Raw genomic sequence first — 26,600 nt, forward strand, 5'->3', positions numbered from 1 at the left:
GCCTAGGAATGAGGGAACCTGTTCAAATTTGCCACACTACCTGAACAGACCCCCAGGAAGACAGAAAAAAAGCCAGTCGATGTCCAGGATTCACCATTCTCAAAATAAGGGGGGGGAACATATCCTCACGGGGCCGCCATGAGGATATGTCCCCCCCCCCTGTAATTTGGCCTAGGAATGAGGGAACCTGTTCAAATTTGCCACACTACCTGAACAGACCCCCAGGAAGACAGAAAAAAAGCCAGTCGATGTCCAGGACTCACCGTTCTCAAAATGGGAGGGGGGCACAAATATTCACGGCTTGACATTTTTTATAGCGTTCCTGTTACAATTTTTATCCCACCACCTTTCACTTTGCTTGGGACAAAAGGAGCCTTCAGAACTGAAATTTCTTCTCAATTATTCATTCAAATCAATTCACTCAAATCATTCTCGTTATGAAAGATTTGATTACAAAATGTGTGTGGCTTTTTCTTAAATGAACACATTTGACATTGCTATAGTGTCACCTTTTAATTATATTGTGCTGTCATTTTAAAGCAAGTTAATGAATGCAACAATATTAATTTGCTTTGAAAATACCTGAGTAATAAAATGGATGGTGTTGGATTTTGTCCACAATTTAGGGAGCGCGTTATCTGCGCCTCACGGCAAAAGCCTTTGCCAATCACCTGTTATCCAATTTACTCACTGCATGCTCGTTTGATTTCTTCAGATTTAGGAAAATGCAAAGACACTGAAGCAGAAATTAGACTTACACAGATTGGTTGAGTTCAATCACAATTCTTGTTCAAAAAGCTCTGTTTTCAGGAAAGTACAATACAGCGCTGGGCCCTTCAAGAGCGGAAAGTCTCCATTCAGAAAAGGCAAAGTCCAAGGTTCTTAGATCAGTTTTATATTCAGTAGCACATTGTGGGCCGGGATTGATGGGCGATGAGTCTTCGGGGTGGGGCAAGTTCGAAGGAGAGTCTGCTTCCATGGGAGTGGTGCTGGTTATGGGCGATTCGGTGTGTAGGTAGGGGGCTGTTGGTGTGTGTGTGTGGAGGGGGGCTGTTGTCTTCTCTCCCGTCTTTCGGCCTTGGCGATCATCTTTGGCCGAGTCTTTGGGTGGCTCCTTCTGGCACCTTCTGGTTTTATCTCCACGTGACCTTCCTGTGAACATTCTTCTCCAATCTTGGACATACACTGTCGTACCTCATTCAACTATATCTTTTCTTTGTTAGGCAAACTATTTCCCTCTGTGCAGAGAGCGTTCAGTAGTAATCAAAAACTGGCGTCTAGCATTAGTCAAAACATAAGATACAATCAAGTACTGAACGGTCAAGACGACTCTGGCCGTGTCCATGATTCAGAGAAAAAACATCAGGCATGCATTCCACAGTTCCTTAAGGGTCATTAAGCTATTTAGGCAATATATCAAAAGTCATTTGTTATTTCAAAGTCCTCAGAAATATATCAGATCATAAAGTTATAAAAACCTTTCTCATCACCACTTATCAAAAATGTCTAGTTATGTCTTCTTTATTGATTTGGTGAGTAGGTATAATTATATGCTTAAAATGGTTATTTTATTTATTTAATATGTGAATATACTTGTCTGCTTATGTACTTTATTCAATGAGGTTTGAGGATATCTGTTTTTGTAGCGAGGCAGGACTTTTTGTATTTCGACCTCATTCCTTCACTCCCTCTGTTGACCTCAGTTTTACTGAGGTCACCAAAATCGTTGATGCCACCAGGGTCCCTCTGATGGCACACCACGTCCCTCTGTGGAGCCGCTACAAGTCCCTCTGTGGGGCCGCCAATGAGTGAGAAAAATAAATATAGATAAAATTCATACCCAGACATTTGTAAAAGATGGAGAGTGGAAAGGCAATTGGCCTAGATGACATCCCAGTGACAGCATGGAACTATCAAGGAGAGATGGCAGGGGAGATTCTTAAAAAGCGAGAAGTTCCCCGGAAAGGTGTTGACTTCTATTTCTTATTTCAGACCACGGCGATGCACAAAACTGTAGTAGCTACAGTGTTAAGGATCGGACAGTACAGCCAAGTGCGTGACGACGGACTTTATTGGAAGGGGATGATGGGAACAGCCGGCGCTGGAGCGGCGATCGAGCTGGAGAGGACAAACGGTTCTGCGGGGGTTTCGAATAGTCACGCGAGTCAAGTTTCTCCGGGACTGATGAGCGAAGCAGCATCAAGGGACAGACTGGCACTCGGTTCTGCGCTTGCGGCGCTGATATAGCGCTGTCCATGAACCCGTGGCAGGTGACGGTGATTCCACTGACAGGGGGGGGCGTGGTCCCGTCGCAGGTGGCACCAGCACGTGACAGAACCCCCCCCACAAGGGACGGCTCCCGACGTCCCCAGGAACCGAAAACAACAAAACAACAACACAAAAAAACAAAAAAACAAAAGGAAGGCAATACCCCGGGCGGCCAGGTGGATTGGTCAGCACACCGCTGAAACGTCCGACACCTCGCCAGACGACGGCTCGACGGGCGCGGGGGCAGAAGACCCCGGTACCGGTGGGCAAGACCTCCCCGGACCCTCACCCCTGGTCCCCTCGTCCCTCCTCGGGCGCCCGCGCCGAGGACCCGGTTGGTCCGGATGACAGCGATGGAACTCCGTGATGAGCGAACGGTCGAGTATCCAGCGGCTCGGAACCCAGGAGCGGTGCGCGTCGTCATAACCCTCCCAGTCCACGAGATATTGTAGGCCCCGACCACGCCGCCGCGATCGGAGCAGGGAGCGGACAGCGTAAGCCGGGCCTCCATCGACGAGCTGGGGCGGCGGCGGCGGAACGGGCGCCGGCGCCAACGCGCTCTCATGGATGGGCCGCACACGGGACACGTGGAACGTGGGATGAACCTTCATGGAGTCTGGAAGGAGCAGACGGACTGCGGCCGGGCCAATCACCTTCTGGATAGTTTTGGAATAATTTTAAGTAAAGCTTTGGCCTGCCAGAGCTGGAGGCCTCGCCTTTACGAGTTTATATTTTCCTTTTATCTAGGTTCTTCCTTTTATGTGATAGGGATGTCTTTTGATCCCTGTCAGCCATTTGTATCCTTCCTGTCCTTATGTTGTCTGTGTGTTTTGGTTCCCGTAAGAGTCCTTCACTAACAATGAGCGGGGCTTAATTGCATAGGTGACATGTTCTTTGTTTGATTCACAGGAACTTCATTCCTTTTATATAGATGTAGGTTTGATTCATAGATTGTAGTTTATCAGACCTGTTTTTCTTTGTTAAGGGATACATACAGTTAGAAATAGTTGCATAAAAGTTATCCCATATTTACTCAATGTTTGTTTAAGGAACTGCATACCGGTTACCTCACGTTTGCTTAATGTGTGTTGAAATGTTTAGGACAAGTTACTTATTACTATTGTGTGTTAATTACCAAGTAGATAAAGTTAGCAAAGGTCTAGTTGCATTTGTTCCACAGCAAAGCGGCAATCAACGTGCATCAGGGTATTTGTTGACCTCGAGGACAAGTCAGCCAACTGTGAAGGAAGACAGCTGCGGACGGCCTCTGCGGGGGGTCAAGAGCCAACAGCGAAGTGCTAATTCACACCACACTACATTCTTTTTCTAATCAGCGTTGCTACAGACACAATCCCCCCTCCCTTTAGTGTAGCAACGCCTCTGTAACCAGGGCAACCATAACATTAAAAAGAGGGGCACGTGGAGTAAGGACTCAGAACTGGTGGAGGTTGTAACTGAGATTGCTTGCTCTATCGTTCTCCTCGCGAGTAAACCTGTTCTGGTTGTCTTCTCCTCTTCATTCCAGCGAGTGATTTAATGTCTAATCGTATTTAGACCCAACATGCCCAGCAAGCTAAATCTGAGAGATTGAGTTCTTCAAATTTAAAAACAAAGAAAAAATTCAGATTAATTTGCCAGTTGTTTGTTTTAGTTAAGTTTTTTTTGAATTGGTGGATTGTTCTACCAGGAAACTTGAGTTGAAAATGATATATGAATGTTGTGTGGTGTTCAGTGCTCAGCTCGTCGAGAAAATGCAATTTAAGCAATAAAATTAAAAATGCACCTAAAACCTAAACCAAACGTTGCAAATGGTCATTTCTTCATGCGCAGTGGTCAACGTGGCACTCTCTAGCTGCCAAGAGCACTTTTTACTATGCGCACCCAACCAGAGTGACGGAAGGAGCACATTTCAGAAAACGTGCTCAGCTCGTCGAGAAAATGCGATTTAAGCAATAAAATTAAAAATGCACCGAAAACCTAAACCAAACGTTGCAGATGGTCATTTCTTCATGCGCAGTGGTCAACGCGGCACTCTCTAGCTGCCAAGAGCACTTTTTAATATGCGCACCCAACCAGAGTGACGGGAGGAGCACATTTCAGAAAACGTGCTCAGCTTGTCGAGAAAATGCGATTTAAGCAATAAAATTAAAAATGCACCTAAAACCTAAACCAAACGTTGCAGATGGTCATTTCTTCATGCGCAGTGGTCAACGCGGCACTCTCTAGCTGCCAAGAGCACTTTTTACTATGCGCACCCAACCAGAGTGACGGGAGGAGCACATTTCAGAAAACGTGCTCAGCTCGTCCAGAAAATGCGATTTAAGCAATAAATTTAAAAATGCACCCAAAACCTAAACCAAACGTTGCAGGTGGTTATTTCTTCATGCGCAGTGGTCAACGCGGCACTCTCTAGCTGCCAAGAGCACATTTTATTATGCGCACCCAACCAGAGTGACGGGAGGAGCACATTTCAGAAAACGTGCTCTGCTCGTCGAGAAAATGCGATTTAAGCAATAAAATTAAAAATGCACCCAAAACCTAAACCAAACGTTGCAGATGGTCATTTCTTCATGTGCAGTGGTCAACGCGGCACTCTCTAGCTGCCAAGAGCACTTTTTACTATGCGCACCCAACCAGAGTGACGGGAGGAGCACATTTCAGAAAACGTGCTCAGCTCGACGAGAAAATGCGATTTAAGCAATAAAATTAAAAATGCACCCAAAACCTAAACCAAACGTTGCAGGCGGTTATTTCTTCATGCACAGTGGTCAACGCGGCACTCTCTAGCTGCCAAGAGCACTTTTTACTATGCGCACCCAACCAAAGTGACGGGAGGAGCACATTTCAGAAAACGTGCTCAGCTCGTCGAGAAAATGCGATTTAAGCAATAAAATTAAAAATGCACCTAAAACCTAAACCAAACGTTGCAGGTGGTTATTTCTTCATGCGCAGTGGTCAACGCGGCACTCTCTAGCTGCCAAGAGCACTTTTTACTATGCGCACCCAACCAGAGTGACGGGAGGAGCACATTTCAGAAAACGTGCTCAGCTCGTCGAGAAAATGCGATTTAAGCAATAAAATTAAAAATGCACCCAAAACCTAAACCAAACGTTGCAGATGGTCATTTCTTCATGCACAGTGGTCAACGCGGCACTCTCTAGCTGCCAAGAGCACTTTTTACTATGCGCACCCAACCAGAGTGACGGGAGGAGCACATTTCAGAAAACGTGCTCAGCTCGTCGAGAAAATGCGATTTAAGCAATAAAATTAAAAATGCACCTAAAACCTAAACCAAACGTTGGGGGTGGTTATTTCTTCATGTGCAGCAGTCAACGCGGCACTCTCTAGCTGCCAAGAGCACTTTTTACTATGCGCACCCGACCAGAGTGACGGGAGGAGCACATTTCAGAAAACGTGCTCAGCTCGTCGAGAAAATGCAATTTAAGCAATAAAATTAAAAATGCACCCAAAACCTAAACCAAACGTTGCAGGTGGTTATTTCTTCATGCGCAGTGGTCAACGCGGCACTCTCTAGCTGCCAAGAGCACTTTTTACTATGCGCACCCAACCAGAGTGACGGGAGGAGCACATTTCAGAAAACGTGCTCAGCTCGTCGAGAAAATCTGATTAAAGCAATAAAATTAAAAATGCACCTAAAACCTAAACCAAAGGTTGCAGATGGTCATTTCTTCATGCGCAGTGGTCAACGCGGCACTCTCTAGCTGCCAAGAGCACTTTTTAATATGCGCACCCAACCAGAGTGACGGGAGGAGCACATTTCAGAAAACGTGCTCAGCTCGTCGAGAAAATGCGATTTAAGCAATAAAATTAAAAATGCACCCAAAACCTAAACCAAACGTTGCAGATGGTCGTTTCTTCATGCGCAGTGGTCAACGCGGCACTCTCTACCTGCCAAGAGCACTTTTTACTATGCGCACCCAACCAGAGTGACGGGAGGAGCACATTTCAGAAAACGTGCTCAGCTCGTCCAGAAAATGCGATTTAAGCAATAAAATTAAAAATGCACCCAAAACCTAAACCAAACGTTGCAGGTGGTTATTACTTCATGCGCAGAATACATAATAAAGCCCCTGGCTACAAAGTTTCCTGACGTAGACACCCTCAGCTGTAGCAATGCTTGGTTGCTGTACGGTGCGTGCAAGCCCAACGGCACGGCGTACACCGTTACAGGCCAGTATGAGGCCAACGGGCGACCCGTCGAGGGAGCGCCATGGGATGGCTACCGCTTCCCGAGCTCGGGCAACCTGGCCGTCGGCCCTGACGAGGCGCCCGTTACGCTGTTGGGCAAGATGCTGTCGGTCGTGCCGTACGGTCGCTTCAGGTACAAGCGTAGGCTCGTGTGCACCGTGTCCCAAGCCCCGCAGCAGCAACAGCGGCTCTTGCAGCAGCCCATGGAAATAGAGACGCCCGCCCCTCAGGACAGAACGAGGTTTACGGACATCGAGCGTTTGGTGAATATGCTGCCCGAGCGCGCGGCTGAAGACCGTAACGTGTGGCTCAAGGTAGGCTTCTGCCTCCACCAGCTCACTGAGGGCAGCCAGGACGGCCTGCGGCTGTGGATGTCCTTCAGCGCTAGATGTGCTCGAAAGTTTGATGCGGGTACGTGCCATGACATGTGGGAGCGTCAGATGAGGCCCAATATGTACACAATAGGCACACTGCGGTACCTGGCCAAGCAGTACAGTTCCCAGGAGTACGACGAGTGGACGCACCAGAGATGGATGGCCACCGACAGGCTCAAGCTGACACACGTGGGGCTGGCAAATATCATGTACAGTGCTCTGGCCACACACTATGTGTGTGCCAACATCAAAACCGAAGTGTGGTACAAGTTCCAGGGCTCTGTGTGGAACGAAAAGGGTATGAACGTGGTGCGTAGCCTAATATCGTCTGAGACAGGCCCCATACACACGGTGCTTAACAAGTACCTGTCCATGGTGGCGGCTGAGTTGGTGCCGCAGCCCGACGAGGGGTACCTCAAAGCGCTTCACCGCACCACTGCACAGCTGGGTTCGTCACCGTTCAAGTCGAGCGTGATGCGCGAGTGCGCTGAACTGTTTTACGTCGAAGCGCCTCAACACAAATCCCAACATCATAGCCTTCTGTAACGGCGTGTTTGACTTCAAGAACAGGGTGTTCAGGCAGGGTGAACCCGAGGACATGCTGTCGCACACCCTGCGTGGTCAGGGCGGAAACAGCTGCTGAAGGCCACAGATAACCAAGCGTGGGGAAACTGGCCAGTTCCCTCTATGGGCGTGGGAAAACTGGCCAGTTCCCTCTATAGGCGTGAGAAAGCTGGCCAGTCCCTTCTATAGGCGTGGGAAAACTGGGCAGTCTTACCCTATAGGGAAAGTACAGGAGAAAAGAAAGGGGAGGGGGGGGACGGAGAGGTCTATAAAAGGTCCTGCAGGAGCAGCTTCAGGGCTTTTTCCCCCAAAAGAGCGCTCATACGTGAAGAGGCCCGGAGGAGTTTCAAGATTTTTTTTCCAAAGTCCCAAAGATCTTTGTGTGAGACGCAGGATCGCTGGACTGAAATTAACTTGGATTTACTCCCAAAAATTGGACTGGACAACTTTAAACGAGGAATTAGGTGAGGATGACCGTTTTTATGTATTTTAGCGAGAGGGGGGAATAGTCATCGGGCCGCCGGCTTCCTCGTGGCCAGCCTGTTTCTCTAATTTGGATTTTAGAAGCAAGATCGAACTGATCACTCGACTTTGCTTCCACCAAAAATAGCACGCAGCTGGTATTTACCTCTTCCCTTTTTTATGAACTGTGTTTTGCAATCGAATTGTTCTGGGATTGAATGATTTTATTAACACGGGTATCAGTGAGTGAAATTGTTCAGTTTCTGGAGTAATTGAGATTTGTAATTCTATTCCATGTTACTACAATAAATGTGTTTTGTATATTACTTACTTCGTTGTGCGCGGATTTGTACTGAATATGCAACCGAAGGCTCAGGCCCGCTTCCCCTTTTAGACGGGCCGCGTAAAAAGGAACTCCGAACAAGTTAGAGACTTAAATAACTTCCGTAGTTATCTGAGCCACAAGTGAATTTCGATCCGTTCGAAAGTTGTTTCGTCTGAATAAATTAAAGGAAGTGTTTAAATCAGATTATTGGTTTTGTGTAGAACGGAAAGTTATTTAACTATTTGAAAGGCTCAGGCCCGCTTCCCCTTTTAGACGGGCCGCGTAAAAAGTAACTCCGAGCAAGTTAGAGGATTAAATAACTTTCGGAAGAGTGGATTTCGTTAAAAGTAAATTCGGTTGAAAATTCATTTTTTTTTTTTAAATAACATAACGACGACGGTTAAAATAAATCATTGGAGTTGGAGGAGGATAAAAGTATTTGGATTGTCCGTCGGGCGCGGCCCAGTTCCTAAATTTGTCGGACCGCGTCAAAAAGTTAAACGGGACACGATCAAAAAATAGACTTGCCTTCTAAAGTAATTATTGGGCAAATCTAAATAGAGCACGACATTTTTATCCGGTTTAAGAAAGTTGTTATTCTTTTTAAAGCAATTAAGAGGGGTGAAGAACTCCGACGGTTAAGTGCTAGATCTACGTGTACGAAGTTAGAATTAATCATATAAAGTGCATTAATTTTCTTCTTAAATGCTATTATTGTCACACTTTTATTAATTCGATTCTCTTTCGAATAAAAAAGTTGGTCGGCTCGCTGCATGAGCGACCAAGTGGAACGGACCCGTATCAACATTTACTTCGGCAAAACTAGTGCTTGGGTGCGCTATACAAACGAATCCCTGAGGTCTTAACAAAGACATCTAAAAAATATCCGTAACGAATAAGAACTTCAAACATTAGCGGGGAGCCATCAATACGATGCGGTCACTTCGAAGTCCTGCCTCGAATTGAGTTACTCGGCACGAGCTTCGGGTGACTTGAGAGGGATTGGCGTCGTACAGAAATTAGATTGATTCCGGTGGAGTTAATTTAACTCGGGTGGTTAGATTACGGACGACTCTCCGAACCCGGCTAAAACAAACCCGTTACCGGGAAGCCGGGGGCACCTTAATCCGAGAGGTGCGTTTGACATTTTGGCGCCCAACGAGTAGGAGGGGGGTTGTGATTAAAAGTTTAGAAAAAAAATAAAAATAAGACAATAGAAGAACATTTATTTTTTTGTTTTGCTCACAGCTCCAAAACGAACCTGTGTGGAGTTTTTCAGTTTTTTCTTCCCAGAAACTGTTTTAATTCCGCTCACTGATACAAATAAATGTCAGAACGGCCTTGAGTGACATAAGTACAGTCTCTTTAAGGAATAGAGTTTCCTAGAAAAGAACCTTGATAGCACGGGAGGATTAGAACTGTATTGTGTCATGGTAAACGGTGACCGTCACCCCTCAGCACATTACTTTAAGCATGAGTAAGGAGGAGATCCTTCACAGCTTGTACTTGTATGGGGTGCTGAAAGTAATGTTTGTAGTATACGCAGAGTATGCGGCAGAACTTGCAAAAGAAAGAGGGGCCGGTACATGGGCACGGATATTGGGTATAAATAAAGAAGATGAACCAGTCGACGAGGAGCCTGCAAATGTTTTAGATTTCATGCCAAAACCAAGGCCAAAGAGAAGGCAACCAATTAGGAGACCGACTGAAGAGAGGCCTTTTTATTTTGAAAGATAAAAAGAGAAGACTTGTCTCCCCTCTTCCTTTTCCTTTTTCTTTCTCAATTTAACTTTATAATAAACCTTCATTTCTCCCTTGCAAGATTTCGTTGTTCCTGGATTGTGTGGATTACAATTTTTTTTTGTTGTTGTTCCCGGACACCTGTGTGGATTACAAATTTTTTGTTCCCGAACACCTGTGTGGATTACAATTTTTTTGTTCCCGGACACCTGTGTGGATTACAAATTTTTTGTTCCCGGACACCTGTGTGGATTACAATTTTTTTTCCTGGACACCTGTGTGGATTACAAATTCTCTTGTTCCCGGACACCTGTGTGGATTACAAATTTTTTGTTCCCGGACACTTGTGTGGATTACAAATTTTTTGTTCCCGGACACCTGTGTGGATTACAAATTTTTTTTTTTTTTTGTTGTTCCCGGACACCTGTGTGGATTACAAATTTTTTGTTCCCGGACACCTGTGTGGATTACAAATTTTTTTCCCGGACACCTGTGTGGATTACAAATTCTCTTGTTCCCGGACACCTGTGTGGATTACAATTTTTTTGTTCCCGGATGTTAGAGATTTGCTCACTCCAATTTATTTTGCAAGAACCAAACAGGAGACAAGCAAGTTCTTTTAGACACCTGCAGGTGGAGAGTCCATTCGTCGCTGTCTGAACAGCGATTATCGAATGAAGTCTGAAAAGTCTCCTTCCTGCAAGGGCATATTTATTAGGAGGAATAGAGTGGGGGTGAGAGTGGACAGGTTTGGTGAACCCCCGGCCTCTGGTAAGATCAGAGCAGGGGGTGTTTTACGATGTTGTGGGAAACAGAACAACTTTGATTGCTTCCTCTGCAGCTGGTCACTCAAGCAGAGGAAGCAACCACTTTACTTTACTACGTTGTGAGAGCAAGACAAGATTGGTTAATCATTATAGTCTACATTCCAACATAATCCTACGATAAAGATAACCTGGAAAACCCTAACACCGGACACCTGTGTGGATTACACATTTTTTGTTCCCGGACACCTGTGTGGATTACAAATTTTTTGTTCCCGAACACCTGTGTGGATTACAAATTTTTTGTTCCCGGACACTTGTGTGGATTACAATTTTTTTGTTCCCGGACACCTGTGTGGATTACAATTTTTTTTTTTTTTTTTGTTCCCGGACACCTGTGTGGATTACAAATTTTTTGTTCCCGGACACCTGTGTGGATTACAATTTTTTTTCCCGGACACCTGTGTGGATTACAAATTCTCTTGTTCCCGGACACCTGTGTGGATTACAAATTTTTTGTTCCCGGACACCTATGTGGATTACAAATTTTTTGTTCCCGGACACCTGTGTGGATTACAAATTTTTTGTTCCCGGACACCTGTGTGGATTACAAATTCTCTTGTTCCCGGACACCTGTGTGGATTACAAAGATTTTTGTTCCCGGACGCATCAGAGGATTACAGATTTTTGACCGCTGAACTCACAAAAGGATTTTTCTTCTTTCTGCCCTTTTCTCTTTTTTTTTTTTTTTCCTGCTGTTGAAGACTACAATAAAGGCTGACCAGGAGTAGTAACTGTACTTACTCTCCAGGCAGAAGAAAAACAGCCAAGATAATTCTTCTAAGGCTTGTATGGTACATGATTCTTAACTGTTGGAGACCTTCTGTGACTTACAGGTTCCCAAGAATTGAAAGGCTGAGTGGCTTCGGGCTGATGATTAGTCGTCATTTCCTGTTCGCTACAATAACGTTTGAATTAGAATTTGCAATTGAATGTACCCTTGTTAGAATTTCCTGTCAGTAGAAAACCTGGTGGGGAAAAAAGAAAAAGAAAAAGAAGTGCATCCCGCCGTTGAGAGCATCAATAAGCGAGGCAAAAGTTCTCATATTGGTGTTCTGAGTAGAGGCGACGCAAAGGGTGCCGCTGAGTAACTAAGAGCTGAATCGACCCTGTTCCGAGTGCACACGGAAAGGCTTCGAAAGGAGACAGCTCGACCCTACAACTAGAGAAACTGCTATTCATTGAAAAGATGGCTAGCGGTGGAAGGAGATCGGATCCCGAACCTGGAAATCCTATGAAAGGAACCGGAAAGGAGGGGTCTAATCCAGACTCTCCAAGACGACATGAAGAACCAGCATGTGTAATATTGTATGGAGGAGGCTTAGAGAAGTGGCCTCAGAAATGGACTGAGTACATAGTGGGATCAAACTCGTCGATAGAGGCGGGATGCCTCTCGACGCGGATGAAAGAAGCCATCGAAAGGGATGGAAGATTTTTTGCCGAGCAACCAGGAGAAGATGGACTATCAATAATAGTGTCAGCCCACCCTGAAAGGGGCTACACTCGAAGAGAAGCACCTGAAGGGTGTGAATGGGGGGCAAAAATGGTGGAGGAATGTAATATGAGAAAATTAATAAGCACAAGTACAGATTTGGACTCAATAGTGAAAATGCTGACCAACGAAGCTGGCATCGAGAGCGAGCTTGCAACCCCATTACCTGGAGAAGTGAAGGCAGTGCCTCGCTATTACGAGTGCCTGCAGCACCTGGCGAAGATGAGAAGTATTTTGGAGAAAAAGACTGATCAACCGGTATTCTCCAGTGAAGAAGAAGAGGAAGTGCCTAACGGAGAAGAAGGACTGGGCACTAGCAAGGACACAGAGGAGGTGTGGGAGGCCAAGGACACCAGGCGCGGAGGCGCCCTTGCACCGAAGCTTAATCTCCTCTTTAGAAAAGACCCCCTACCGTCTTTGCCGGAAGAATCAACCAAGAAAGTGATTGTGGGTAATGGAGTGTGGATGTGCCAGTTTGTCGGAGATATTTGGTCACTGACAGGAGACGCCCTCATTGTTTTCACCAACGACAAATTCCGTGCATGGAACCAGACCTTTGATTCACGACTGAGATTGATGGCCGGTGAAAAATATATTGAGGACCTACAGGATGCAAGACGACAAATGGAGCATGACCCGGAGGATCTTACTTTCATCTTCACAAGTGGGGGAAGATCAAAATACCACATGATAATACATGCCGTCGTGCAAAAGTGGAGGGCAGACCTGGACCAGCAGGACTATCTGAAGATGATGACAAGAATTCTGGAGAAAGCGTTGGATGCTGCCATCGAAAGAGGAGCCAGAAGAATAGTTACGGAAGTGAATGGCGTCAGATCTGGACGGATGTCATGGAAAATTGCAGAAACAGCAATTGCAGGGGCTTATAAGCTGCAGATAGCCACCCCGATCACAGCAGTGGAAGGGCTGGAGTTTGTGTTGGCAATATCAGCCTCTCAAAGAAGAGAGAGGGAATTAGTAGCTCTGGAAGCCACATATGACCAAGCGCTACTGGTGGCTCGGAAAGAGCAGAATATGGAACAGCAAACACAACAGAAGTTGACAGTCCTGCCCCATCCATCGGTCAAAGCAATTCGAACAGAAGAGGAAAAAGTGGCAGCCTCAAGTTCTACTCCAGTATTGCAAGTGAGGACCGTACGGTCAAGGACACCATCCCCAACAACAGGGGATGAGGACGAGACCGTGGCCAACGAAATCAACCCAGAGATAACCAAACCAGGGGGGCCGGATCCGGCACCAACCGAGGTCCCGGCTCCAGGGAAACCACCTCAGGAAAGAGGGAGAAGAATTGAAAGGGAGAGGAGAGTGGTTTTAAAATCAAACCGAGAAGTGGCTGGTACCTCTTACCGAGCACGCCTGACGTCTACTCCCAAAATTAGACCCTCCACAGTTCAGGGCCCACGTCAACAAATAGAATCAAGGAACACCGAAGTTGGGGCCACTGAACATGCTCATACATCCAACGAGGAAGAGGGTGATAATGATGAAGAGGGAGAAGACAGGGAGGCGGCCACCTCAAGTGATGACGTGGTTTCCGAAGAGGAAAATCAGGCTTCGGTGATGTCGGCAGTGGTCCCTCCTGATCTTAATGACCCCCCACCGAGAGTTGTGCTAGGAGCAACCCGGAAAGGAGCCAAGAAGCAACAGCCAGTGCTAAGCATCTTCCGGGCTTCGGAAAGGCTGGCAAGGGAAGTTCAATTAGGATGGGTGGAAACCAAGGATGGAAGGAAAACTTACATCCCAGAAGTCAGACAGAAAGAATACCCTTTCCCGCCAGCCTGGTGGGAAAAAATAGAAAGAAATATAGATATCCCGGTGAAACTAACTTACAGGGAGGCAATGAATGTGTTAAACACACCAGCCTACCACACCCTGGTAAGTTACACAGATTTGACAAAAAAATTTAGGGAAGGCTTTGTGACCGTAATGTATGACGTATTGTTGCGGAGGATGAAGCAGGGTGTGTATGATGCCGCTCAAGCAGAACTGAGAGCGTGTGAAGATTTGGACACACACACTGTTAATCCCGCAATGTCCACACAAACCAACATAATTGGAAACTTCACCGAACAAGCTCAGCCGAGCACCACGCAACTGGGAGCGACTTATCTGGAAAATACAGGGATGCCCGGAAATGACCTGGAAAGAGAGACACGAGCCTTTAAAACTCTAAAAGGAATGGTACGCGTAAAGTACCAAAAGGAAAGCATCAAAGAATATTTATTGGCGACCTGGCTGGTAATCAAAGACAGTCCGGGCGGATAGTTGTCAAAGAAGTTGTGGCTGCAATATATTACAGCCGAGCCCATTGGAAGGGATGAGACAGCCCAGGATGCCTACCAGAGGTGGGTGGATGATGAAGAAGATGACGAAGATGCACATATAACCAGAGCTAAAGAAGCATTAAAGCAGGGTCTCACCTTGCTGAATGTGTGGCATAAGTTGAAGCAAGTGATAAGCCCGAACAGATACGTGCGAGTATTGAGAGCAGTTACCGAGGACAAGGACACCACTTTTGTGAAGCTGGGTGCGGAGGCAACTCTGGCACGAATCGAAGAATCCATAAAGAAATGGGACAGAGTAACAAAACACTACATGGAGAGACAAAAGCCGAATCCATCGGGCAGCACTCGCACTCGCACAGAAGATACACAAGCAGGTCGGAAACCACCACCACGACCAACTTATGAGAAGGGGCAAAAATCTAATGAAAATAAGAGACAAAACACCCAAGATAATCCCAAACCACTTTATGGCAAAGTGAATTCAACTGGTTATGTGGCAAAAGATGTGTATGACAAAATGTCACCAGAAGAAAGAAAGGCCCTGGCAGAGGCTCGCAAGGCTGCGGCCCCTGCTGGGCCCAGAAAATAAGTAAAAAGGAGGCGCGGGTCACCCTGTCGGGCGTGTACAGAGAGGGAGACAATCTCTACACTGATATTGATGGAGCTCCGTATTTAGTAGATACCGGAGCCGAGGTGTCGATGACCCGCAAAGCCTTGAAAGTGATAGGACACCTAACTGTTATGATGGCAGATGGATCAGTGACCAGCATGCCGATTGGAGTCTGGAAAAGAATCGTTTGGGTGAAAGGGCCCCGCAATTTACTGACATTGAGAGACGCCGAAGATCTGACAAAACCAGCACATCAGCGTCAGCCAGTAAAAGCAAGATTGGAAAACATCAAAGCAAAAACAGTCCGAGTGGGTCCAACTAAAACCATGCCACTGAATGAATGGTACAAACCTGTGGATGTGGATTCCGTCCGGATCCAATTGGTCCAAAACAGCGACCTGTCTCCAGATGGGAAGCAGAAACTGACCGCTATATTGGAGAAGGCAACTGTGGCGCATTTCAAGAACGACTGTGGTGACCTTGGATCAAAATACATCCACACAATTGAAGGAGGAGTGCATCCACCGGTGAGACAATATCCCTTGAATCCCGAGGCAGTGGCTGAAATGGAAACAATCGTGAAGGAACTTCTACAGCTTGGCATCATTCGGGAAGAATCAAATCCAGTGACCAACAGCCCAATTCAGGCAGTGAAAAAACCAGAGGCGTCTGGGGGAGGATGGAGGCCAGTTATAAACTTTAAAGCTCTTAACCGCCGGACGGTGGCTAATCGAGCGAGCCTCATGAATCCCCAGGCATCCCTAAAGACTCTAAGAGTGAAGAAATACAAATCATGCATTGATTTAGCAAACGGGTTCTTTTCACTACGACTGGCCAAAACATCACAAGGAAAAACAGCATTCACGCACAAAGGGAAATCATACGTGTGGCAAAGATTGCCACAATGATACAAAAACTCCCCAAATGTGTTTCAATCAGCGGTTTTACAAGTTCTGAGTGGTTTGGATGTTACGGTGTACATCGATGATGTGTTTGTTTCAAATGACGAAGAGGAGGAACATTTGGACTTGCTGCAGAAAGTGGTGGAACGAGTCTCCGCTGCCGGTCTCAAGCTGAATCTCTAGCCCGATTCTAAGTGGATTACTTGGGATTCCAAGTGACTGAGAACTTAGGAATCTCAGAAGGATTTCGACAGAAAATCGAACAGATCTCGCCCCCGAGATCAGAAACAGAGTTGCAGCGAATACTTGGACTGTGCAATTATGTGCGGGATCATGTTCCTCACTATCAGAAGCATGCAAGGCCACTGTACGGCCGCTTGAAGAAAACTCCGGAGGGCCAAAAACCAACCAAGTGGCAGTGGTCAGACAGTGACAATCAGAACTTGAATAATTTGAAACAGGCCGTCCGAGAAGCCGTGCGGCTTGAGCCACAAAGTTTGACAGTAAGACTGGTCGCAAAGGTGCAGTGCGAAGAAAATGATGCAATGGTGTCGGTCAGCAACGAAGGTGCCGGTTTGGTGGCCTTGTGGACCTACACCCTGTCCAGCGTCGAGAAAAAATTCCCCCAGGAGGAGAAAGAACTTGCAGTGTTGGCAAGGTACTGGAGTAATTTAAAAGACCTGGCCCAAGGACAAGGTATCAAAGTCCAGACGGGAAGTAACGTGCATCGTTTTCTAAGAAAGACTACAATCGAGAGCACTAAAGCGACCAACATTCGATGGGGCAGATGGGAAGACATCCTACTGGACCCCGACTTGGAAATTGGACCAACTACAACCTCCACAAAGAAGCCGATACTCAAAAAGAGTATGGATGAAGAGAAGCCCTACGAATGGACTCTATACACCGATGGGTCAAAAAAGGAAGGAGAGCAGAATGCCCACTGGGGTTTTATTCTGAAGCAAAATGGAGTGGAGCGTTGCCGCCGCAAAGGAAAGACACCCGGCAGCGCGCAAGCAGGAGAGGCCACGGCAGTGCTGGAAGGACTGTTAGAAGCGGAAAAAAGTCACGCTGGACGCGTAAGACTTATAACTGACAGTCATTATTGCGCGCAAGCTCTCAAATTCGACCTAGCCATTTGGGAAGAGAATGGCTTTGAGGGCGCGAAAGGAAAACTAGTGGCCCACTATGAAGTGTGGAAAAAGATAGCCGAGTTACGGCTAAATTTGAGTCTGGATGTGGTTCACCAGAAATCTCATGTGAAGGAAGGAGCTCATTGGAGAGGTAATAACGAAGTTGATCGATACGTCCAGGAAAGAAGAATAATAGTTGTAGGAGCAGAAAAATGGGACAAGACCCCACGCGGAAAAGTGGTCCCAGATGAGAGCGTGAGGCAAGTCGTGTCGGCAGTGCATGAAGCACTAGGCCACGCGGGTCCACTGCCTACGCGAAAAAAGTTAGAGATGCTGGAACTCTGGGTCCCTGACCGGACGATTCGTGCGGTCCTGCGGGATTGTAATCCGTGCAACAAATACAACGCAGGGCGAAGAGGACGATGCACGGATGGATTGACGATTAGGAGTACTGTGCCGTGGGGCTCGGTTTGTATGGACGTGGCTGGCCCCATGGGAATAAGTGGCGCAAAGGGTGAGAAATACCTGGTTGTGCTGGTAGACTCGATGTCAGGACACGTCGGGCTGAAAGCAGTGAGAAAAGCCAATGCAAACAGTGTGATCAAGACACTGGAAGATGGGTGCATGTGGCTAGGAATCCCAAAAGAGTTGAGAACAGACAATGGAACACATTTCAAAAACGCCCAGGTGGACGAATGGTGTCGTAGGTGGGGAATAGTCAGAGTCTATTCGCCTCCTTATACACCACAAGCAAATGGGGTGGCAGAAAGAACTATTGGTCTGGTCAAAACCTGGTTGGGAAAAAATGCTAACGGAAAAGAGTGGAGTACTAAACTGCTTGATTTGGTTGCGGACCTGAACGGGAGGAGCAGAAGCAGCCGGCCCTCCCCGTCCGAAGAGCTGAACCAACGACTCTTTGTGTCACAAGAAGTGGGCAGAACCCAAGACGGCTCGTCCCAGAATAAGGAGAAGTGTCGGTTCAGCGTTGGACAGAAGGTGTGGATCAAGTCGAGGGACCTGAACAGCAACACGGCAGTGAAGGCCAAGTACGACTGCTCGGACATCGTTAGTGAAGTTTTGGATAGAAACACAGTACGACTAAAGAAGAAAGGTATCCAAGGAGTTGAACAGCTGAAGCCGTTATCGGCTGACCCGAATCAAGCCAAGAAGTAATTCAAATAACATATGGCAACGGACCACGGAACAATCCCGGCCTTCGTGCGCATGGCCGCACACAAAGGTGCGGTCATCGTAAGAAGAACACTAAATGGGATCCAGACCGGAAGGGCCCTAAATCTGGTGAGATTGGCCAAGCGGGGTTGCACACCCAGTGGACCAGAACATTTTCACTGGACATGGGTCGACGAAGCTTGTGTCATTTGTTTGACACCCAACCTGTTGCCTACTATGTGGTCGGGAGTAGGCTTCATGATGCCATCTGTACTGACCACCGAAGTAAGAGAGCTGGAATTTGCCCAGAGAAATGAGGACAAGCTTCCAGTCAAAGTATTGGATGCCATGGTGTGCCACCAGTGTCGAATTACCATTTTGACACGAATGGTGTTCTTTTCACAATGGGAGATCGGACCAACCATGGATGTACGGGCTGGACAAATTAGCTCGTGCACGTGTGTTCGGGACGGGAGTGAGCGCTCCTCATCGCTTTCTCTCGGCTGACTTTTACACGCACCCAAACGCAGGATATGGATTACACCGACCTATGGAGATGCCCAGCGAGGCCCCTGTGGGGCTTGTCCGGCCTGCGCGTCGGGGAGGAGGACGGTGTGTTGGACATTGGACCCTGGATGGGTCTTACGTCCGGTGCAGAGAGCCATGCGAGGGTTGCATGGGGCGTCGGGATCCAGACGGCAGCCGTGCGTATGGAGGGCCTGGCTACAATGACGATCCTCCCCTCGACTCACCCATCAGCCCCGTACGGCTGATAAGCCCGCTGGATGTGGATGCAGCTCCTTCTGAGTCTGAGGACGACGATGAGGCTCGAGACGGAGGACGCAGGAGCGAGGCTGAAAATGAGGATGCAGATGTCAAGAGTGTGGCCACAGGGGGTTCAACACCACCGGAGCTGAGAGCCCTCGCCGTGGAGAACCACGCTGACGACGACAACGCTGCTGGTCGGTTGTCGCGCCTGATCAACGCCCTCGCAGAGATCGCCCGACAGGGAGACATGGCAGCGGCCTGCCCTACTTCAACGACCGCTGAGGTTGTGAATATCTCAGACGAAGACGACGACATGGCTGTGTCGCTCTTGGGGATCAGGGATAATTTATACCTGTTTTCAATCCAAAGAGGGGGTGTCATGTAACATGGGGGTAGAGATGGTGCAAATGGTAGAATATGGATTGTTCACAGGAATAAATTGGCAGAGCTGAAATTCCAAATTTGTCCAAAAGATGGCGCCAGACCAAAACGTGAGCCCAAAAGAGGGGCCAGAATAAGCTGAACCGGTTAAAATAGATATAAAAAAGGAACACGGTGTCAGAGTGTGAGTCACGCATGGAAGCACAAATGTGATTTTTATTTTTTTTTTATTTCCTTGCTTGGCTAAAAATTTATTCTGTAACCGCTTTAAGCAATATTATTTGTCAATTCGATCAAGAGACCCGTCACTATGAGAATAGGGGCGTGACATAAATTGTTTGGAGAAGCACAAATGTGATTCTTATTTTTTTATTTCTTTGCTTGGCTAAAAATGTATTCTGTAACCGCTTTAAGCAATATTATTTGTCAATTCGATCAAGAAACCCGTCACTATGAGAATAGTGGCGTGACATAAATTGTTTAGAAAAGTAGGTCAAGGGTTTGGATTTTTATTTCAGAGTTAATTAAAGCGTAACTTTAAAAAGTTATTTTCATGTAACAGAAAGAGAAGAAAAGGGGAAGTGAAAGGTTTTACCACTAGCTGTGCATTTGGTGGAAAGTACTGCGTGGTCAGGGCGGAAACAGCTGCTGAAGGCCACAGATAACCAAGCGTGGGGAAACTGGCCAGTTCCCTCTATGGGCGTGGGAAAACTGGCCAGTTCCCTCTATAGGCGTGAGAAAGCTGGCCAGTCCCTTCTATAGGCGTGGGAAAACTGGGCAGTCTTACCCTATAGGGAAAGTACAGGAGAAAAGAAAGGGGAGGGGGGGACGGAGAGGTCTATAAAAGGTCCTGCAGGAGCAGCTTCAGGGCTTTTTCCCCCAAAAGAGCGCTCATACGTGAAGAGGCCCGGAGGAGTTTCAAGATTTTTTTTCCAAAGTCCCAAAGATCTTTGTGTGAGACGCAGGATCGCTGGACTGAAATTAACTTGGATTTACTCCCAAAAATTGGACTGGACAACTTTATAGGAGAAATCGGTGAGGATGACCGTTTTTATGTATTTTAGCGAGAGGGGGGAATAGTCATCGGGCCGCCGGCTTCCTCGTGGCCAGCCTGTTTCTCTAATTTGGATTTTAGAAGCAAGATCGAACTGATCACTCGATTTTGCTTCCACCAAAAATAGCACGCAGCTGGTATTTACCTCTTCCCTTTTTTATGAACTGTGTTTTGCAATCGAATTGTTCTGGGATTGAATGATTTTATTAACACGGGTATCAGTGAGTGAAATTGTTCAGTTTCTGGAGTAATTGAGATTTGTAATTCTATTCCATGTTACTACAATAAATGTGTTTTGTATATTACTTACTTCGTTGTGCGCGGATTTGTACTGAATATGCAACCGAAGGCTCAGGCCCGCTTCCCTTTTTAGACGGGCCGCGTAAAAAGGAACTCCGAACAAGTTAGAGACTTAAATAACTTCCGTAGTTATCTGAGCCACGAGTGAATTTCGATCCGTTCGAAAGTTGTTTCGACTGAATAAATTAAAGGAAGTGTTTAAATCAGATTGAATGATTTTATTAACACGGGTATCAGTGGGTGAAATTGTTCGGTTTCTGGAGTGATTAAGATTTGTAATTCTATTTCATGTTTCTTCAATAAATGTGTTGTGTATATTCATCTACTTTGTTGTGCGCTGATTTGTACTGAATGTACAATCGATGGTTCGGGGTTGATTTGACAATTTGATTAATGTGCGGGGGGTTATTATGGTATAACATAGGACCGTAATAAATAAAAGTAACATCAGACAATTTTAGAGAATTGAATAACTTTCGTAGTTATTTGAGACACGAGTGAATTTCAATCCGTTTGAAAGTTTGCTTCGTCTGAATAAATTAACGGAAGTGTTTGAATCGGATTATTGGTTTGGTGTAGAACTGAAAGTAATTTAATTATTTGAAGGGCGCAGGCCCGTTTCCCCTTTTGACGGGCCGCGTAAAAAGTAACTCCGAACATGTTAGAGAATTAAATAACTTTCGTAGATATTTAAGGGAAGAGTGAATTTCGTCAAAAGTGAATTCGTTTGAAAATTTACTTCCTCTAAATAAAATAACGACGATGGTTAAAATAGATCATTTGAGTTGGTGAAGGATAAAAGTATTTCGATTGTCCGTCGGGCGCGGCCCAGTTCTTAATTTTGTCGGGCCGCGTCAAAAGTTAAACAGGACACGATCGAAAAATAGACTTGCCTTCCAAATTAATTACTGGGCAAATCTAAATAGAGTAAGACATTTTTATTCGTTTTAAGAAAGTTGTTATTCTTTTTAAAGCAATCAAGTGGGGTGAAGCACTCCGACAGTTAAGTGCTAGATCTACATATAAGAAGTTAGAATTAATAACGTAAAGTGCATTAATTTTCTCCTTAAATGCTATTATTGTCACACTTTTATTAATTCGATTCTCTTTCGAATAAACAAGTTGGTCGGCTCGCTGCTTGAGCGACCAAGTAGAACGGACCCATATCAACATTTACTTCGGCAAAACTAGTGCTAGGGTGCGCTATACAAACGACTCCCTGAGGTCTTAACAAAGACATCTAAAAATATCCGTAACATAATAAGAACTTCAAACATTAACGGGGAGCCATCAATACGATGCGGTCACTTCGAAGTCTTGCCTCGAATTGAGTTACTCGGCTAAGACAAACCCGTTACCGGGAAGCCGGGGGCACCTTATTGAAAGAGGTGCGTTTGACACTACCATCAGCTTTTCTCTGGTCTGAAAGGAGGAGGAGGGAGGCTCCTCCTCCTCCTTTCAGACCAGAGAACACCCGAGGCTGGGTGAGAACGGGGAGGCTGCGACCCGGCCGGGGGTTGCGGGAAGGGGCGCCACCTTGATCTCCTTCTCGGCGTCGTAGTCCCCTCCGCTGGTCTGGGCTAGCAGAGCGTAGGCTCGTTGCAGCGCTTGATATTCTTGCGTCAGCTGGTGGTAGCGAAGCTCCGCCTCCTCATGCACACACCAATGCAACACAGCACTAGTACCAGAATCAGTCAGACCGGCGACAAAGCACCCGCGACGCAAAGACGAGTCCGATTCCAGGGTGAAGAGGAATGTTTGGCGCCAATACGCTTGCAGAAACCTGTAATAAATAATATTATTTATCCCTTATTTATCCCTATCGCTTATCCCTTCCTACACAAAGTCGTAAAACATCCCTTGCTATGTTTTGACTAGAGGTCAAGGGCTTTCTCTATTCAATCCACTCTTACACCCACCCTGTTTCTCTTAATAAAAATGCTCGTGCAGGAGCCGAGAGTCAGACTTCATTCGTACAACGGATGGACTCTCCACCTGCAGGTGTCCAAAAGAACTTACTTGTCTCCCGTGTGGTTCTTGCAAAATAAGTTGGAGCGAGCGCAACTCTAACAGGGTGCATTTTGCCACTAGCTGCCTACGGACAATGACGTCGCGCTCGCGGCTCATGGTTGACGGGCTGAGCAGCCGGGCGAGTCCGTCGTTTTCAGCGCACAGCGAGTGGCAAAGGCGCTGACAAAACGGGAGCTTTGAGCTGCTGAAAACGGCAAAACAAGTCTAAAGCGTGTTCAAACGCGTGCGCACAATGCTCCTGCTTGAAAGGTCGGAATTTAAGGGGCCAATTTTTTGGATGGCGGCCGCCGGCCAAGCTTTGGACGGAAAAGGTTTCCTGGCGACAGCGAGCGAGCGCGGCGCTGCCGTACGTGCATCGAGTCGCCTGCCTGAAGACCTTGGACAAGTCGTCGATGATGTGCCGCTGCTCCACAACTTGAAGGAACTCCATTTCACCGTCCTGCTGGCCGCAACCGCGCTCCAGGTCATTGAGCGAACTAGGCCTTCTCTGTGGAACACAAATTCAGTGGACTCTGTTGGCACGCCGCCGTTGTCCGCGTCGACTTACCAAGCTTGCCATCTCCTCGTTCTCCTGGGTGACAAAGCGCACTTTGTTTTCAAGGCGACACAGCACCAGCGAGAGTTCTTCATTCTTCCTGCTCAGGCGTTTGTTTTTGTACAGGAGTGGCAGAAACTGGCTTTCTGTTTCTCTCAGTCGCTTAAGCTGCAAGCATGAAGTGCGGGATGCGAAAGACGCACAACACGCGGGCCAGAACGTATCCATTCCTTTTGCATCGGTTTGAACGGAATCGTGGCTTTGGCTCCCAATAAAAGACATCAACCAGGCAACCGACTCGCCGCGCCGCTCAACTAATAAGCAAGCGCAATGGGTGCCTCGCTGGATGGCGCGCATCAAACGTAGCGCAAACCTTCAAGCGTGCCGTCAATAAATTACCAGTTCATTGCGCTCTTCAGAAAGCAGGGCGTTTCGATCCTCCAGTTTCCTGATGACTGCGCTGAGCTCAGCGATTTTCAGATGAAACCTTCGCGTGTCCCGATCCTCCTGAGACTGAAAACGCCCCGCAACACACACACACAACCACTCGTTCAAAGTTCAAAACTGTTTTTGTGCTACCTTCCTCCAGCAACGAACTAAGTCATGCGTACTGCAAGTGTGTGATGAGGTGGCTTACGCTATGAAGAGGATTGCTAGTAGCGCCGTTGACCCCACTTCCAGGGTAGTTTAGGCCCGCCCTTTGGGAATCCCTCAGGGCAGCGATCTGCTGCTCGGCAGCCTGAGTCTGCAGCTGAAGGCGGTGGACGTGGCCGGCCCCAGGGATTTATCCAAAACACTAACCGCTCTGTCTTTCAGCTTGATCTCATCCATCCGGATGTACAAACGGGGAGCGTTCAGGCAGGCGGGCAAACTCATTTGCCAGAATTGTGACAAAAACAAAGAGAGCAACCGGCCAATTTTTATCTTGAATCGACTAGAACACCATTGCTGTGACAAAAGCGAAGCGAGCAACCGGACGTTTTCTTCTTGTGAAATAGAATAGAATAGAATGCCTTAGGTGTCATTGCACTGCAGGTATACAACGAAATTGGGAACATAGCCACGCACCGCGCATCTGATCAGTCCTACCAGTCGGCGGATCTCCCTCTCGCAGTCTCTCTTGGTTCGGCTCAGCTCCTCCCGATGCTGGTGATGAGCCGATCGGAGCTCGGCCGCTCGGGACTGCCAGGCCTGCTGGGCCGCTGCCAGGGCTTCTTCCGCGCTCCTGGTGGAGGCGACACCGCTCGGTCTCCCGACACCGCCGCGTCTCCTCCACTTCCGCCAGCAAAGCGCCCCCGCTCCTCACCTGAGCAGACATTGCGCCACATCGGGCCGTTGAGACCGCAACGGAGCGCCGCGACGCTTACTGGGGACAAGCTACACAATACGGTAGCGGCCGCATCGGAGCCCGACGTGGCGTGCGGATAGTCAGACACGGATTGAGCGGATCACCTTGTCCATGGAGCCGTCCCTCAGGCTGAGGACCAAGGCATTCACTCGCTGGATCTCTCCATCTTTGATTTTGATCACTCTCATCAGCTCCATTTCATGCTGCCGCAGTAATGTCTCCCTGGTAACGGCTAACTCTTTCTGCTTCTCCTCATGGAGTTTGCTTTTGAGTTCCGTCATGGCGGCGGTGGCACGGTGGTGCTCCGCCCGCAGGTCCTGACTTCTCTCTCTCTCCAGACAGCTGACCTGACATGACTTAGACTTAGACAAACTTTATTGTCATCTTGTCTGCACATGGTGCATACAAAACGAAATTTCGTTGCACACGGCTTACAACAAAGTAGTGATAGTGCAGTTGAATAGAAGTAACATATCCTATGAAAATATATATATACATATACTGTATATATATATTACAAATAAGTATAAAGTGCAGCAGTGCTAATTATGCAATAGTGCAAGTAGGCAAAACAGTATTCAAGAGTGTGCAGAGGAATGCTAAACCATGTATTAAACTTCTATTTAAAGGGTTTACACAAGTTCAGTAAAGTTGGTAGTGCGAGATAGTGCAAGATAGAGGTCCGTAGTGTTATAAAGTACAGTTCTGTGAATGTGTGATGCAGAGTTCAGTTTAGAGCTCAACAGTTCTAATGTTCAACAGTCTGATGACAGCAGGGAAAAAGCTGTTGCAGAACCTGGTGGACCTGCAGCGGATTGTGCGAAACCTCTTCCCAGAGGGCAGCAGGGAGAACAGTCCATGGTGGGGGTGTGATGGGTCATTGATGATGTTACGGGCACGGGACATGCAGCGCTGAGATGAAATGTCCTGAATGGAGGGAAGAGGAGCCCCTATGATCCTCTCTGCTGTCCTCACCACTCTCCTCACGTTCTTCCAATCGGAGGCGGTGCAGCCTCCACACCACACAGAGAGTCAGCTTGTCAGAATGCTCTCTATGGTGCTCCTGTAGAACGTCCTCATGATGGGTGGGGGCAGGTGGGCTCTCCTCATCCTCCGCAGGAAGTACAAGCGCTTCTGTGCCCTCTTGATCAGTGCCGTAGTGTTCATAGTCCAGGTGAGGTCTTCTGTGATGTGGACCCCCAGGAATTTGGTGCTGCTGACCACCTCCACAGCTGAGCTGTTGATGATCAGTGGAGCGTGGTGAGGCTGTTTTTTCCTGAAGTCGACGATGATCTCCTTCATCTTCTCCACATTCAGGATCAGGCTGTTGTCTCTGCACCAGCCCACCAGCTGCTCCACCTCCTCTCTGTAGTCCAGGTCGTTGTTGTCTCTGATGAGCCCCACCACCGTTGTGTCGTCTGCGAACTTCACGATGTGATTGGTGGTGAACCTGGGGACGCAGTCGTGTGTCATCAGGGTGAACAGCAGGGGGCTCAGGACGCAGCCCTGAGGGGAGCCTGTGCTGAGGGTGATGACATCAGAGGTGTTCTGTCCGACCCGGACTGACTGAGGTCTGTTGGTGAGGAAGTCTAGCAGCCAGTTGCGAAGGGGGGTGTTGAAGCCCAGGTGTTCCAATTTTCCTACTAGATGCTGTGGGATGATGGTGTTTAACGCTGAGCTGAAGTCCAGGAACAGCATCCGAACATGGGTGTTCTTCTCCTCCAGGTGAGCCAGGCTCAGGTGAAGAACGGAGGAGATGGCGTCCTGAGTGGAGCGGTTTTGCCGGTCGGCAAACTGGAACGGG

The 26,600-nt window shown here is 47.4% G+C and overlaps 1 pseudogene; it reads right to left on the reverse strand.

The window, feature by feature from the left end:
- The window catches only part of LOC125973649 (janus kinase and microtubule-interacting protein 3-like), a 112,095-nt pseudogene that overhangs the window by 83,861 nt on the left and 1,634 nt on the right, over positions 1-26,600 (reverse strand).

This window comes from Syngnathus scovelli, chromosome 10 (genome assembly GCF_024217435.2).
Source record: "Syngnathus scovelli strain Florida chromosome 10, RoL_Ssco_1.2, whole genome shotgun sequence".
Taxonomy (NCBI): Eukaryota; Metazoa; Chordata; class Actinopteri; order Syngnathiformes; family Syngnathidae; genus Syngnathus; species Syngnathus scovelli.